A 17,390-nucleotide genomic window follows, 5' to 3' on the forward strand; every position below is an offset into this window, starting at 1 on the left:
AAAGTCCATCCACCCCACCCCCCTCCCCCATAACCACCTATAGTATTATCTCTCCTCCACCAAACTGTAGAGCACTGTTGGGCACTCAATAGGTGAGGTGGATTCTCTTAAGCCGAATTTTCTCGGTGGGCCAGGGGCGTTGGTGCAGCAGACAGATGAAGCCCACGGGGCACAGACAGCAAAGGAAGACCGCAAGCAGAGAAATGATGCTAAAACCGCAGGCAGGTAGGCAGCTGAGGAACTGGAAGCCACAGGCAGGTAGGCAGTTGAAGAACTGAAAACCTCAGGTAATCGGCCAATGAACTGGAAGCCGCAAGTAGGCAGCTGAGGAACTGAAATCTACAGGCAGGTAGGCAGCTGAGGACCTGAAAGCCCCGGGCAGGTAGGCAGCTGTGGACCTGAAAGCCCCGGGCAGGTAGGCAGCTGTGGACCTGAAAGCCCCGGGCAGGTAGGCAGCTGAGGACCTGAAAGCCCCGGGCAGGTAGGCAGCTGAGGACCTGAAAGCCCCGGGCAGGTAGGCAGCTGAGGACCTGAAAGCCCCGGGCAGGTAGGCAGCTGAGGACCTGAAAGCCCCGGGCAGGTAGGCAGCTGAGGACTTGAAAGCCCCGGGCAGGTAGGCAGCTGAGGACCTGAAAGCCCCGGGCAGGGAGGCAGCTGAGGACCTGAAAGCCCCGGGCAGGTAGGCAGCTGAGGACCTGAAAGCCCCGGGCAGGGAGGCAGCTGAGGACCTGAAAGCTCCGGGCAGGTAGGCAGCTGAGGACCTGAAAGCCCCGGGCAGGTAGGCAGCTGAGGACCTGAAAGCCCCGGGCAGGTAGGCAGCTGAGGACCTGAAAGCCCCGGGCAGGTAGGCAGCTGAGGACCTGAAAGCCCCGGGCAGGTAGGCAGCTGAGGACCTGGAAGCCCCGGGCAGGTAGGCAGCTGAGCCAGGGGGAGGTGGGCAGCTGAGGAACTGGAAGCCACGAGCAAGTAGGCAGCTGAGGAACTGGAAGCCACGGGGAGGTGGGCAGCTGAAGAACTGGAAGCCGTGGGCAGCTGAGGAATTGGATGCCACGGGCAGGTAGGCAGCTGAGGAACGGGGAGGTGGGCAGCTGAGGAACGGGGAGGTGGGCAGCTGAGGAACTGGAAGCCACGGGGAGGTGGGCAGCTGAGGAACTGGAAGCCACGGGGAGGTGGGCAGCTGAGGAACTGGAAGCCACGGGGAGGTGGGCAGCTGAGGAACTGGAAGCCACGAGGAGGTGGGCAGCTGAAGAACTGGAAGCCACGGGGAGGTGGACAGCTGAGGAACTGGAAGCCAGGGGCAGGTAGGCAGCTGAGGACCTGGAAGCCCCGGGCAGGTAGGAAGATGTCCTGGAAATTGGGGACAGGTAGCAGACATATAACTCCAGAGAAACTAGAAATGCTAATTACCATGGAAGCCACAGAGAGGCAGGGAGACTTCCTGGAAACAGCTGGCAGGTAACTGGTACTGGAAACTGCAGGCAGGTTGTAAAGGTACTAGAAGCTGCAGGTAAAATAGGAGACGTCCTGAAGACTGGACACGGGTTGCATGCACAAACAAAACTAAAAGTCCCAATAGTTACCAAGACCCAGGCCCAGGTAGCTTATCACATTGGAGCACACCGGGCTACTTGCAAAGCCTGAAGTGGAACACAAAGTTTAGTAGACTGGCAGTAGGTGTGTAAGAAGCAGGTAACGTTCTTCAGTAAACCCAGACTTGTCCATTGGATACCAGATAGGGCAGTGAGATCCCTCAATGCACAGAACAGGTCTCCTCCAGAGTCCAGTGGTGGCGTCTTTACATCGCTCCATCCGACGCTCGGCATTGTGCTTGGTGATGTACGGCTGTTTTTCTGGGAGGTGGGCGCAGTGTTTGTGCTGATGCTACCAGAGGAGGTCTGGACTCTAAAGTTATGGGGTCAGCAGAGCGATGGTGACTTTTCTGCACTCGGCCCTCCACTCTTAATACTATGGAGTCTCCATTTTGTGGCTGAGTTACTGCGATTCCCTCCGCTCCTCAATAATATCACTCACAGGAGATTGAGGGGAGATTTAGGAGGAAGAAATGTAATGAACGGACTTGTTACACCAGTGGCCCCTATTACAGGACCGTTCTAGTATCGGTGAGCTCTGCACGACCGGCCGGTCTCTCACATATTGGTAAAGGCAGACCGCAAGGCGGGGTCGGATGATATAGGTAGTGGTGAGGGCATTGGGACTAAATGAAAAGCCTGAATTGTGTGTCTATACCTTCAGTTTGTAGTGTTATACTGCCCCCTGGTGCTCAATAAAAGTACCATCTTGTCATGGTTTTAGATTTTATGACCATATGTTATTCTGCTGACAATGAATGTTCAGCAGCTCTGCCAATATAAGCAAGCATTGTTGACCTTAGGGAGATCAACATATTTGCATATTACCCAGGGGGCATTGCTCTAGAATCACTGCGTTGAGAAACACGTGATGGTGTCTCCGCAGTGGATATGTTGATCTCCCTAAGGTCAACAATGCTTGCTTAAGTAGTCTTTTACTAGGCATTGCCCCCACTAGCCAGATTCCTACTCCACACTGATGAGGGGCAAATACCCCGAAACGGCTGTCTGTGGATGGATACCATGTTTGGTATAGGTGGTCTTCTTGACTGGAGACTGCCCTTCCCGTGGTTGTTCCTTCCCGGTGAAAGACCTGGCTAGTTTTCTGGCAGCGTTGAGAAACACGTGATGGTGTCTCCGCGGCTTTCTTATTTGCATATTACCCAGGGGGCATTGCTCTAGAATCACTGCGTTGAGAAACACGTGATGGTGTCTCCGCAGTGGATATGTTGATCTCCCTAAGGTCAACAATGCTTGCTTAAGTAGTCTTTTACTAGGCATTGCCCCCACTAGCCAGATTCCTACTCCACACTGATGAGGGGCAAATACCCCGAAACGGCTGTCTGTGGATGGATACCATGTTTGGTATAGGTGGTCTTCTTGACTGGAGACTGCCCTTCCCGTGGTTGTTCCTTCCCGGTGAAAGACCTGGCTAGTTTTCTGGCAGCGTTGAGAAACACGTGATGGTGTCTCCGCGGCTTTCTTATTTGCATATTACCCAGGGGGCATTGCTCTAGAATCACTGCGTTGAGAAACACGTGATGGTGTCTCCGCAGTGGATATGTTGATCTCCCTAAGGTCAACAATGCTTGCTTAAGTAGTCTTTTACTAGGCATTGCCCCCACTAGCCAGATTCCTACTCCACACTGATGAGGGGCAAATACCCCGAAACGGCTGTCTGTGGATGGATACCATGTTTGGTATAGGTGGTCTTCTTGACTGGAGACTGCCCTTCCCGTGGTTGTTCCTTCCCGGTGAAAGACCTGGCTAGTTTTCTGGCAGCGTTGAGAAACACGTGATGGTGTCTCCGCGGCTTTCTTATTTGCTCTGCCAATATAGACTGCCCTGAGCTCAATGATCGCTGCATTTCTGTCAACAGGACGTCAGCGCTGCAGACAATACAGCGGGAGCAGTGGCCGAGACTGCACTGGACCCAGGCAGGGGAAGCAAAGCCCAGATTAATTTTGTTTGTGCTAATGAGGCTTAGGCCCTGTGCGCACACTGCGGGTTGTTTGCTGTGTTTTTGCTGCGGTTTTGGGTGCAGAATTATACCAAATAAACGTTTTGAATCAGGACAATCCCTTTTAAAATTTCAATGTCACACTGGATATTTTTAAGCTTCACTTAGTAATGTCCCAAAAACTGCTCCAAAATTCTAGAGATATATTTTCATATGTTACTTGGTCATATGTATCCTGCATAACAGAAATAACAGAAGAATGGCTTCTGTGTGTGATCGTTGGAGTCCGACTGCTGCAAGTGTGACGCCCTGGACTAGCCAGGTAGTCACAAACATAACACACACACCCCCTCCCCTGGATAGTTAACAATAGTCAAACAAAATCCTTGTTGCCTCCCTCCAGGGTCTGATGTCCACACCAGGTGGGGCGGAGCCAGGCGGTTGGCCCCACCCCCCGAGGAGTTCACAGGCAGGAAAAGAAGTTAGTTGAGTTTTGGAGTTGAGAGTGACAGGAGAAAAACTGTTAGTGTCTGGGTCGGAGCCCAGGCACTGTCAGCAAGGTCGGCAGACGATGGTGGCCGTCTGCAGGAGTTGACGCAGGTCAGCGGAACCGTAGGACCGGGCACGGGCGGTGGTCCGCCGGTACCGAGCCGGTGAGCAGATCTGAACCAAGCACAAAGGCAGGGCCATCAGACCCCGACCAGGCTAGGAGCCGCCGACAACGGTCAAATCAGATAGTGACCGGGATCTCAGGGGTTCCCTCACACCCAAGACCCGACAGAAGGCAACCGTCCACACAGTGAGGATAAAAAGCCACCGCCATAGGCTAGAAATCCAAGGGACAGCACCTGCGGGCAAAACGGGCTCCTTTGGTACATACACGTCGGGGAGCAGACTACCAGTGGGAAACCATCGGAGTCAATACATTCTACAGCGGTGCAGCGAAATACAGCCACCATCAACCTGTCCGGGGAGAGCAAAGACACTGCAGCCGGTTGCGGGACCCGTCCATTCAGCCGTTTGGTTTACCAGAGACTCTGTGAATCTGTGAATCTGTGTCTGAGTGAGTACAACAGTGCCATCCGGCACCGCGCCGCGCTGCCTCTGCAACCCTGCACCCCAGCTACCCTGCCTTTCCGTACCACCACCGGGCCCTGGGATCACCAACCCCTACCCACGGAGGGAGAACCAACATCCTAGCTGCTCCCTGCCATCGCTCCCGGGATCCCCGTCACCAGCAGCGGTGGTGCCCATTATCACCACGACCCGTGGGTGGCGTCACGAACTATCTCCCCAAACAAATCATCCCTTTTCACTCGTGGGCGAGGAGCGCTGCTCGAGTCCCCCGGGTCTGGCCCACCGCTCGAGCCACTGAGCAGCAGCAGCCCCGGACCCGAGCGTAGCGAGTGCGGCCCCTCCGCCCGCGACACAAGCCTCAAGGATCATTAAAGGCAAATCCACAAAGAAAGGGGGTAAAATTATCCCATAAATTCAAAGGTTAACATAGCAAAAAAAAAGGGGCAACAGTATTTCCCTGGCCAGGTCACAAACTAATGCACTGCAAAGGCGGGGGCAGCACAAGTGCAAAATACTAATAAACAACCAGGGGCTGCTGCCTAATAATATAAATGCACATAGATGAGGTTTGTATAGGGAACCAATCATACATGGTTCCTGGCTTTCTATGCTATCATATAGTACTGGGGCAGCCCACCTAATAGAAGTGCACCCACCCACCACCAGGACAGACCCCCTAGTTTCAAAGGCCAACATGGGCTTGGTTGTGTCGCGCCCAGGGATATGGGGTAGTCGGTCCTGGGCTGTGTCTCTCTTGGGAATGTCACGGTGGTGGCCGTTGCCCGGTTCCGTGCCCTGGCCCCTTTTTGTAATGGGGGTGTATTTACAAGGGATTTAGGTTAGTGTTCACACGTGACGCCACTTGCGGTGTTGCTGTTATGTATATATAGAGCCGCCACTTTAGAATGTCACTGCTGGGGCTGGTGTTAATTGCAGCCTGGATAGTAGACCCTCCGCAAGCAGAGCCAGGCCCCAGAGCATGGGTGTTGTGACGGGCGTCGGAAGAAGTTGTCCACACAGATGTATAGAGCAACTGGTTTTTACTCACTGCTGGTAGGTGGTAACAGGTTACCCAAGGCCGGCTGGTTTCACCTCCAGGTCCCCTTCGTCCCAGTGCTAGTGTAATAATCTGGTACCTTCTTTCTCTGCACCTGTCTCTGGTAAATGGGTCCCCGTGGCGTAGAGCAACTGGGGGTCCCCGTCCGGTGGTTTGTGCACTTCTGTCTGCCTGACTGTAGCGTGAACCCTGTGGGGTTGGAGTCTCTGGTCCTTTTCCCGGTTCTCCCTTTGCTACTGAGTCTTTGGATTCTTAGGATCAGCGAGGTCCTTGATGGTCCCCTCGCTGTGTAGGTGTTAACAGGTCGGCTTGAAACTCTTTCCTGTCCTAGGGTCCTGTACCCCATTGGTGCGTAGTTCCGGGAGTACTCCAACGTAACTACTCTCCTGGGTACCAGGTCCTTTCAACCCGACTCAGGACATCACTTCGCTTCCACCTTTTAGGCTATGTTCACACACTGCGTTTTTGACCTGCGTTTTTGGTCCGTTTTTGCTGCAGAAATTTCTTGAGAAATTCTTGTAACCTTTCTGCAGACATTCCCCAGCAAAACCTATGGCAAAAAAATTAGCTGTGCACACACTGCGTTTTTTTCTTAAGAAAATTCTTTCAGTAGATTTTCTTAAGAAAAAGAATGAGCATGTCACTTCTTTTCTGCAGCTAACTGCGTTATTTCACTCCATTGACTGTAATGTAATCATGAAATAGCGCAGGAATAACGCAGGTAGCAAGTGATGTGCGCTATTCCTGCGTTATACCTGCGTTATACCTGCGTTATTCCCGCGTTATTCCCACGTTATTTCGCGTTTTCAAGACATAGTGTACTTCCATGCACTGCGTTTTGCAGGGAAGGGATGTCAATAGGACAGGAAGAGGAAGAAGAAGAGAAAAAAAATAGCGTGGGCTCCGCTGTATTTTTACCTTCCAGCCGGGTAAACACACAGCGGCGGCCCGGTATTCTCAGGCTGGGGAGAGCGAGGGACAGGGTTAATGCCCCCTCCTCCTCCCGCAGCCGAGAATATCAGCCGCAGCTGCCCCGGGACTGTCGCATCCATTATGCGACGATCCCGGCTTGTTACTGGCTCTTCCAGATGCCGTGATGCTGGGGCAATCCAGGTAATATGGAGTTAACGGCAACTAATAGCTGCCGCTAAGTCCAAGATTAGTGATCGCAGCGTCTATGACACGCCGTCACTAATCTGAAAGTGAAAGTAAAGAAACAAACACCGAAAAATCCTTTATTTAGAATAAAAGACAAAAAGCCCCTCTTTTTCCACTGTATTAACCCCTCCCAGACACAGCTCCGACGTAATCCACAGCGATGTCCCCCGGCGCTTCCAGCCCTGCTCCAGCCGCGTGTGACAGCTCTCCACGGGTCAGTGAGCGACTGCTGAATCCGGCTCCTGAGCGAGGCTGCGGGTAACTACAGGACATTTCTCACGGCCGGTGAATGTGAACACATTACCAGCCATGAGAAGTGCAGTGTGTGGGGGGAAACATCATAAATAAAGCTGGAATCTCTATCCCTCTATTATCTATCTATCTATCTATTTATCTATCTATCTATATTATCTATCTATATTATCTATCTATCCCTCTATTATCTATCTATCCATCTATCCCTCTATCCCTCTATCTATCCATCTATTATTTATCTATCTATACCCTAAATATCTATTATCTATCTATCCCTCTATTATCTATCTATATTATCTGTCTATCTATCCCTCTATTATCTATCTATCCATCTATCCCTCTATCTATCCATCTATTATTTATCTATCTATACCCTAAATATCTATTATCTATCTATCCCTCTATTATCTATCTATATTATCTGTCTATCTATCCCTCTATTATCTATCTATCCATCTATCCCTCTATCTATCCATCTATTATTTATCTATCTATACCCTAAATATCTATTATCTATCTATCCCTCTATTATCTATCTATATTATCTGTCTATCTATCCCTCTATTATCTATCCCTCTATCTATCCCTCTATCTATCTATCTATCCCTCTATTATCTATCCATCTATCCCTCTATCCCTCTATCTATCCATCTATTATTTATCTATCTATACCCTGAATATCTATCTATCTATCTATCTATCTATCTATCTATCTATCCCTCTATTATCCTATCCATCTATCCATCTATACCCCTAAATATCTATCTATTATCTATCTATCATCTAGCTATTATCTATCTATTCCCCTAAATATCTATATCTATCTATCATATATCTATCTCTGTATTATCTATTTTTTTTTTTTTATTTTCAATGTGCTTTATTGCTGTAAAGGCATTAAAAAACGCAGGGATCAACATGAAAGAAAACGCACCGAAAATGCACCTGCGTTATTGGTGCGTTTTTTTAACGCAGGTGCGCTAATCCTTCACTCTCGAAATTTCTTAAGAAATTTCTTAAGAAAAATCATTTTTCTAGTGTGAACATAGCCTTACTCCTCTCCTGCTACTGTCAACTCACTAACTTTCCACCGTCTGCCCCTCCCACCTTTTCAACTAGTGGACTGAAGTGGCTCCATCTCTAGGCAGCCATCCATTGGTCTAACCCTAGCTTTGTACCATTGTATGGGAGATTGTTGGGGGAAAAACTGGGATTACCTGGGTTTTTGGTGTTACCGGCACCGGTCTCCCGGAGAACCTTGTAGCACCATGATGGCTTCAGGGGCGCTACAGTTGCATTCTGCATAATAACCTGAAGGTGCATAAAAAAAAGAAAAAACATATATTGGGTACTGCTCGATATTTTGGCCCAGCACTGGACAGCACTGCTAGGAATGGGGTATCTACCTCCTGGACCCAGGCGAACGGACACTGTGGGACACTGAGACCGGACGTATAGGATCCTATGGGTGGCATTCTGGACAACTGGGATGCGATTCTGCTCCCAGTTGCCATGTTCTGATCCCCTGATGAACCCCAACAACTAGTGGGGGAAAACGCGTAGGGAGAAGGATTTATGTATCTACACAATACCAGGCATATATTAATTCATTGTCATGAAGACTGGGAGATCTGTGGCATCTAACTACTGAATCCACTGTAGCCCAGGAGGACTACCAACAAATAGTAGGGTGTCCTATTCACAATTGTGGCGATACTCTATTGTTTAATTAATCATCTGAATGCCAACCATTGTGGGTTATCCATATATGCTGAGAATTATCTATTAATGTCAGAGAGTCATATCAACATGTCATATAGTTAATCATTGGACTGTATTTGTTCAATTTATCATATAAGTAGGGGGTGATATTGGGCTTGTCCCCGAGGTATCGGAATAGACCTATTTTGGACAACACTTTTATAATGGGTGTATGTTATAGTTTATTAACCCTAATATCGACCTTAGCGGGTTATCCATATTAGTTGTGAACTATCTATGAATATCAGGTATTCTTACAATATTTAGTTAATCTGGACAATACTTTAAACAGTGGAAATAATTACATATACAGTACATCGGTAATCTCCCAATGCTGATGTGACGCCCTGGCAAAACCAGGTAGTCGCAGAAAGAGTTAATCCTCCTTGGCAGCTACACAATCCCCACACAGATGTACACCAGCAAATCAGGCCCTACTCACCCCCTCCCCAGGAAAAAGGGAGGGGGGCGAGAGGAGCTAAGGAAGTGGAGAGAGTTTTAGTGTCAGTTGTGCAGTAGTCAGTGAAGCGTTGACAGGGGAAGCTTGGAGCTCCCCGGCAGAAGGTGGTAGCCGGGGTTGGAGCCCTGGACTACCGGACTAGGTGGCTGTGAGGGCCACAGGCGACGGAGATCTGGTTGCGGGGATTATATATATATATATATTATATATTTATTGAATATGCATTCTGCAACTTTATTCAAAACTAATTCTTGCGCCTCTTCCTTTTCTCTTGATCCCTTTTTTCTTTATAGAAGGCTGTGGATCTTCTCAGTGAACCCTCCAGCAGTCCTATGTCACCCAGAGTTATGGGGTACTCGGGCGGTGTACAACTGAGGAATGTCACTTTGGTGGCCGTTGCCCGGTTCTGTGCCCTGGTTGCTTTTTGAAAAGGGTGTATTTACAGGGGATTGTTGAATAAAGTTTATACATGACGCTACTTGCCTTGTTGCGGTTATGTAGATGAGCCGCCGCTGCACAATGTTAACTACTGGGGCTGATGTTAATGGCAGCCTGGATGGTAGGCCCTCCGCAAGAAGGGCCGGGCCCCAGAGGGTAGGTGATGTGACGGGTGTCGAAAAAAGGTAGGCCACACAAGGGTTTCAGTGCAACTGGTTCTTTACTCACTTTCTGGTGGTAACTGGTCTCCCGAGGCTGGCTGGTCTCCACCACAGGTCCCCTTAGTCGCAGTGCCAGTTTAGTGACCTGGTGGTTTCTTTCCCCTGCACCTGTCTTTGGTTGGTGGGTCCCCGTGGCGTAGAACAGCTGGGGGGGGTCCCCTCCTGGTTGTCTTCTTCAGCAGTCCGTATGACGGTAGCGTGAACCCTGTGGGGTTGGAGTCTCTGGTTGTGTCCCCGGTTCTCCCTTTGCTACTGAATCCCAAACTTCAAGGTCAGTGAGGTTCTTGATGGTCCCCTCACTGTACAGATTTTATCAGGTCTGCCTGGAGATTTTGCCTGACCTAGGATTCTATACCCCGTTGCTGTGTAGTTCCGGGAGTACATACCTCCCAACCGTCCCGGATTCTGCGGGACTGCCACGACTTATCAGGTCTGTCCCGCACTCCCGCAGCTCACAGCTGATGTCCCGGCTCCTCCCCTCAGTGGAGTGAATAAATTAAATTAAATTATCATCGGCTCTGGATTTTCGGGGTGGCTGGGACTCGAACTCGTGGAACTGTGAGTTCATTGTTTCAAAGGCAGCAGCTTTACCACTGAGCTACTGCCTGTATTGAAAGCAATAGGAAGATGTTGTTATCTTGACCTCTATACTGTAGGTGAGACACCAGAAGCAGATTATTTAGCTGCAAAGATGGATGGCAGGATGGATGAATGGAGGGATGAATGGAGGGATAGAGGGAGGGATGAATGGATGATAGAGGGATGAATGGAGGGACAGAGGGAGGGATGAATGCAGGGATGGATGGATGATAGAGGGATGAATGGAGGGATGAATGGATCGATAGAGGGAGGGATGGATGGATGATAGAGGGATGAATGGAGGGATAGAGGGAGGGATGAATGGAGGGATAGAGGGATGGATGGATGATAGAGGGATGAATGGAGGGATAGAGGGAGGGATAGAGTGAGGGATGGATGGATGATAGAGGGATGAATGGAGGGATGAATGGAGGGATAGAGGGAGGGATGGATGGAGGGATGAATGGAGGGATAAATGGAGGGATAGAGGGATGAATGGAGGGATAGAGGGATGAATGGAGGGATGAATGGAGAGATAGAGGGAGGGATGGATGAATGATAGAGGGATGAATGGAGGGATAGAGAGAGGGATGGATGATAGAGGGATGAATGGAGGGATGAATGGAGGGATAGAGGGAGGGATGGATGCATGGATGATAGAGGGATGAATGGAGGGATAGAGGGATGGATGAATGGATGATAGAGGGATAGAGGGAGGGATGGATGGATGATAGAGGGATGAATGGAGGGATAGAGGGAGGGATGAATGGAGGGATAGAGGGAGGGATGGATGGATGATAGAGGGATGAATGGAGGGATGAATGGAGGGATAGAGGGAGGGATGGATGAATGGAGGGATGAATGGAGGAATAGAGGGAGGAATAGAGGGAGGGATAGAGGGATGAATGGAGGGATGAATGGAGGGATGAATGGAGAGATAGAGGGAGGGATAGAGGGAGGGATGGATGATAGTGGGATGGATGGATGATAGAGGGATGGATGATAGAGGGATATATAGATACACGACAGATAATAGATAGATAGAGATAGAATCATAGATAGAATCATAGATAGATAGAGAGATAGATAGAGGGATAGAGATAGAGGGATAGATAGATAAATACTGTATCTCAATGTTGGTGAAAGAGTCAGATTCATTTGTTCCCATAAAACTACTATAAAGCAATGAGGAAAAAAATACAAATACATTTTTTTTTTTATCTTCACCACCTTGGATTCAAACCAGCAACGTTCAAAACTTGTGTCCAGCAGCCTCCTGGCTTTCCTAGCTGCTCTAGCTGTTGAGCCACTAGGATTGATGATGTCAGAGGGAGGATTTCACATAAATGAACCTACAATGCAGCCTCTTACACAGCAGATTACACAGGACACAGCTACATTGTACAGAGCAGCATCTCTATGTCCTGTATTCTAGAGGGAGAGGAAAAGAGGATTTTTTTTTTCTTTTAATAAAGTTACTAAAAATAATAAAAAAAATAGAATAATGTAATTTTATTGCACTTTTTTATAAAATAATAAACATTACAAATCAGCAAATAACATGGACATATTTGGTGTCCCTGTAATCGTAATGACCTGAACAACACAGCGATCAGATTATTTATGGGGATCGGTAAATGGCGGGAAAAAAAGGCGCAATTTATTATTTTTCTTTATTAAAACCCATATAAAATGTAATAAAAATGGATCACTGAGGCCGTGTTCACACATAGCGTAAATGCTGCATTTTTTCTGCAGGTGTCCGCGACACGAGTGCAATAACAATGTTCTCTGATTATTGCGTGTTTGCGGTATTTTTTATACATTATCCCCCTTATTTGATACAGGTTTGTTGCTGATGTGAATCCTGAAGCTTATAAAGAAAGAAACACCAAATCCGCACAGTTCAGCGGATTAAATAATGGAGAAAAGGCAGAAAAAATGCAGCAAAAATGGAAAAAACAGAGAAGATTGTTATTGTGTAGTTTGGTGCAGACAGAAACAAAAAGAAACAGAATTTATGCAACGTGTGAACACGGATTGATAGGCACAAATAAGCAACATGTCATATAGTGACACAGAAATATAAAAAAAATTCTGACTGCTATAAATATGAATGAACAGTCCGGGGCATCTGCTGAATGACCCTTACTGCTAAATGGGTGTGGCTAGTGGCATGGTCAAAATTTGCCGCGGCGCGTTACGCGCGTCGCATACTTTGTCCCTCTTTCCTTTCTTGAAAAGTTGGGAGGCATGCGGGAGTACTCCACCGGCAACTAACCGCCTGGGCCCTCAGGTCACTTCACTCCGGTCAGTCTGTGAGCTCACGTTCATTCCACCACTCCTACTCTTCGACTGTCTCCTCTGTCTGAATAAATTGGGGGACCTAGATGTACGGGCTAGGCCGTAGTAAGTTCGTGATGCCACCCACGGTGTGTGGTAAGGTGGGACACCACCGCTGCTGTTATGGCGCACCCGGGGGAGATGTTGTGCAGCAAGTTGTTAACCCCTCCGTGGGTAGGGATGGTGGCCCCGGGACCCTGTGGCTCAGTGCAGGGGATGGCGACCACAGGGGGTGCTGGTGTATTCACTGTTAGTAAAACACACAAGTCTCTGGTAAACCAAGGTGATGGTGGCCGATGCCGCGGCCGGTTGCGTTGGGGTCCCCCACCCGGCTGGTGGTCTCTATCCTTTTCCTTCATTGCTTTGTGTGAGGTGGACTTTCCTAGTGTGAAACTCAGGAGTCCGCTCCCAGCTGGATGTGGCCTAAGGAGCTGTGCCCACAGATGTTGGCCCGTGGGATCTATGGGCCCTGGCGGTGACCTCTTATCCCTAATCGGTGGGCCCATAGATCCCACGGGCCAACATCTGTGGGCACAGCTCCTTAGGCCACATCTAGAAAACAGATGAAGAATTTTGTCTTCTATGAGGGACTTTGGGTGGGACAGGACCTCTAATCCTGGCCTCAATCGGTTAATTAACCAGTTCCGCTTGGTTCCGGTCCTGGCTTCAGGGTCCGAGTATCCCCCTTTGTTCTCCGGTTTCCGGGTCGGTTTCCCGTGTCGGTGCCGGCGGGCTACAACCATGTCCCGGTCCATCTCTGTTCCACCGAGCCGTCTTCCCGGCTCCTGCTGACAGAGACCACCGTCTGCCTCCTAGCCAGTGGCACCAGGGCTCCTACCCTGGTACCGGTCAGTCAGCTTCAGGCCTGACACACAGGCCTGCACTCCACTCTCTCCAAACTCTAGCTAAATTTTAACTGATCTCCTGTTTTTCCCAACCCAGGCTTTCTGGACCCCTGGGTGGGCGTGTCCCAACTGCCTGGTCACGCCCACTGGCGTGTCTATCTTTCCCTAAGGGGGGGTGACTAGGGTTTTCTGGTTGGCTGTGTGTTTCCTAGTGAGGGAACGGTGTAGTGCGGGGCCTAATTGTGACTATCTGGTTTTGCCAGGGTGTCACAGTTCCACCTGGTTCATCATAGTGTACCGCTCAGATCCATGCTCGCACTGCGGGTGGTGGCTCGAGCCTCTCACGGACCCAGGGGTCATGTTGCTCTGCAAGGGAGCTGGCGCTACACGCGGGGATTCGGGATGTTTGGATTTGAGGTGATAGTTCGTGACGCCACCCACGGGTTGTGGTGATTGTGGACACCACCGCTGCGGTGAAGGAACGGGGATCCCGGGAGCGGTGTAATGGCGCAGCTAGGTGTTGACCCCTCCGTGGGTAGGGGTAGTTGGTCCCGGGGTCCGGTGGGCCGAGGCCCGGGTGCAGGGGGTAGTGTTGCGGTGCAGCGCGGCGCGGTACCTGATGGCACTGGTGTACTCACTCTGACACAAGACACTGGAGTCGCTGGTAAACCAAACGGAGTGATGAACGGGACCCGCAGCCGGCTGCAGCTTTTCCAAGGTTAGGTTGGTAATGTCCGCCTTTCTCCTGCACCTATATATGTGAATCTTGACTCTTGTGCCTAGGCACCGGTAGTCCGCTCCCCGGCGTGTATCTGTCATAGGAGCCCGTTTGCCCGCAGACGCTGGCCCTTTGGATCTCTAGCCCTTGGCGGTGGCACTTACCGGAATGGTTGGGCTGTTGCCTTCAATCGGGACTTAGGTGGGAATGAACCCCTGAGGTCCAGACCGCAATCAGTTAATTTGACTATGGTGGTGGCTTCTAGCCTAGTTCGGGGTCTGAGTACCCTGCTTGGTGCTCCGGTATCCAGTTGGCTCCCCGGTTCGGTTCCGGCAGGCCACTACCCTGCCCCGGTCCCTTACGGTTCCACCAGTTGTCTTCCCGGTCTCCTGCAGGCGGCCACTACCGTCTGCCTCCTTGCCAATGGTGACTGGGATCCAACCCAGCCACCGGAGTAGTCTTTGGCAGGCCTGAGCACAGGTCTGCTTCTGGACTTGAACTTGACTCCCACTTTCTCTCCTCACAACTACAACTACTGTTTCTCCCGCCTCCAGGCCTGTGAACTCCTCGGTGGGTGGAGCCAACTGCCTGGCTCCACCCCCTCTGGTGTGGAAATCAAACCTGGAGGGTGGTGACAAGGCTTTTAGTTTGACTGCTGTTACCTAACTGGGAAGGGGGGTGGTGTGTAGTGTTGTTGTGTCTACCTGGTACGACCTGGATAGTCCAGGGCGTCACATTAGCATCGGCCGGGTTGTCCTACTTTACCAGCAAAAAGTGAGTAAAAACCCTGAAAGACATTTCTGGATTGTGTGTGAGTTTTTCTGTGACCTGTGGTACTACGCACTTACACTTGAGCCCCTGGGGCCAGCCTCACTCTCGGGAGGCCACATTCTCTAACTGCACATACCATCAGTCCCAGACGCTCGTTAAACTGCAGTGGCGGTCACCCCCTGACCACAACACCGTCAGTGGCGTCACGATTCCTATTAAAGTCAACCTGACATACCTGTTGCCAGAAGATACCCAGCACGTGAAGACCCTGAGGCGATCTGCAGGTGAGGGGCTTCACAAACCCAATAGAAAATCTTTGGAGTAGTTGAAATTCAATGTTGTCCAGTGACAGCCCCAAAATCTGAAAGATCTGGGGAAGATCTGTATGGAGGAGTCGCCAAAATCCCTGCTGCAATACTTAAGTACTAGTGATGAGCGAGTATGCTTGTTACTACTCGGTACTCGCACGAGTATCACTGTACTCGGGCTACTCGGCGGGTACCGAGTAATTTTGCAATACTCGTGCTTTACTCGTGGTCTTCATCCCTGCATGTTGGCGCTCTTTTGAGAGCCAGCCCTCATGCAGGGATTGGCTGGCAGACAACTGCAATGCCACAGCCCTGTTAGTTGTGGAATTGCAGTGATTGGCCGGCCTGCACAGCGTGACCGAGCCTTTATACCGGCCGGCGCGCTGTGCTCTGCTCACAGCCATCTCATATTCCCTGCTTTCCACGCCCACAGGCGCCTATGATTGGTTGCAGTGAGACACGCCCCCACGCTGAGTGACAGGTGTCACACTGCACCCAATCACAGCAGCCGGTGGGCGGGTCTATACTGTGCAGTAAAATAAATAAATAAATAATTAAAAAAAACGGCGTGCGGTCCCCCCAATTTTAATACCAGCCAGATAAAGCCATACAGCTGAAGGCTGGTATTCTCAGGATGGGGAGCTCCACGTTATGGGGAGCCCCCCACCCTAACAATATCAGTCAGCAGCTGGCCAGAATTGCCGCATACATTATATGCGACAGTTCTGGGACTGTACCCGGCTCTTCCCGATTTACCCTAGTGCGTTGGCAAATCGGGGTAATAAGGAGTTAATGGCAGCCCATAGCTGGCACTAAATCCTAGATTAATCATGTCAGGCGTCTCCCCGAGATTCCTTCCATGATTAATCTGTAAATTACAGTTAAAAAACACACACACCCGAAAAATCCTTTATTAGAAATAAAAAACACTAACAAAGTCCCTCATTACCAATTTATTAACCCCGACAAACCCTCCATGTCCGGCGTACTCCACGGACTCCGGCGTCGCGTCCAGCTCTGCTGCATGGAAGTGACAGGAGCTGCAGAAGACACCGCCGCTCCGGTCACCTCCACGCAGCTAATGAAGGGAATAGCGCGATCAGCTGCTGTCAGTCAGGTAACTCCCGGCCACCGCTGGATCCAGCGGTGGCCGTGATTAACCTCAGTGACAGCAGCTGATCGCTATACTCACCTCAGTTGGTGCATGGAGCTGACTGGAGCGGCGGTGAGTAGCGCGATCAGCTGAGCTGTCACTGAGGTTACCCGCGGCCACCGCTGCATCCACCGCTGGATCCAGGTAACCTCAGTGACAGCTCAGCTGATCGCTATACTCATCTCATTAGCTGCGTGGAGGTGACCGGAGCGGCGGTGTATTCTGCAGCTCCTGTCACTTCCATGCAGCAGAGCTGGACGCGACGCTGGAGGACTGTGGAGTACGCCGGACATGGAGGGTTTATCGGGGTTAATAAATTGGTAATGAGGGACTTTGTTAGTGTTTTTTATTTCTAATAAAGGATTTTTCGTGTGTGTGTGTTTTTTAACTGTAATTTACAGATTAATCATGGAAGGAATCTAGGGGAGACACCTGACATGATTAATCTAGGATTTAGTGGCAGCTATGGGCTGCCATTAACTCCTTATTACCCCGATTTGCCAACGCACTAGGGTAAATCGGGAAGAGCCGGGTACAGCCCCAGAACTGTCGCATCTAATGTATGCGGCAATTCTGGGCGGCTGCTGACTGATATTGTTAGGGTGGGGGGCTCCCCATAACGTGGAGCTCCCCATCCTGAGAATACCAGCCTTCAGCCGTATGGCTTTATCTGGCTGGTATTAAAATTGGGGGGACC

This window comes from Anomaloglossus baeobatrachus, chromosome 1 (genome assembly GCF_048569485.1).
Source record: "Anomaloglossus baeobatrachus isolate aAnoBae1 chromosome 1, aAnoBae1.hap1, whole genome shotgun sequence".
Classification (NCBI taxonomy): Eukaryota; Metazoa; Chordata; class Amphibia; order Anura; family Aromobatidae; genus Anomaloglossus; species Anomaloglossus baeobatrachus.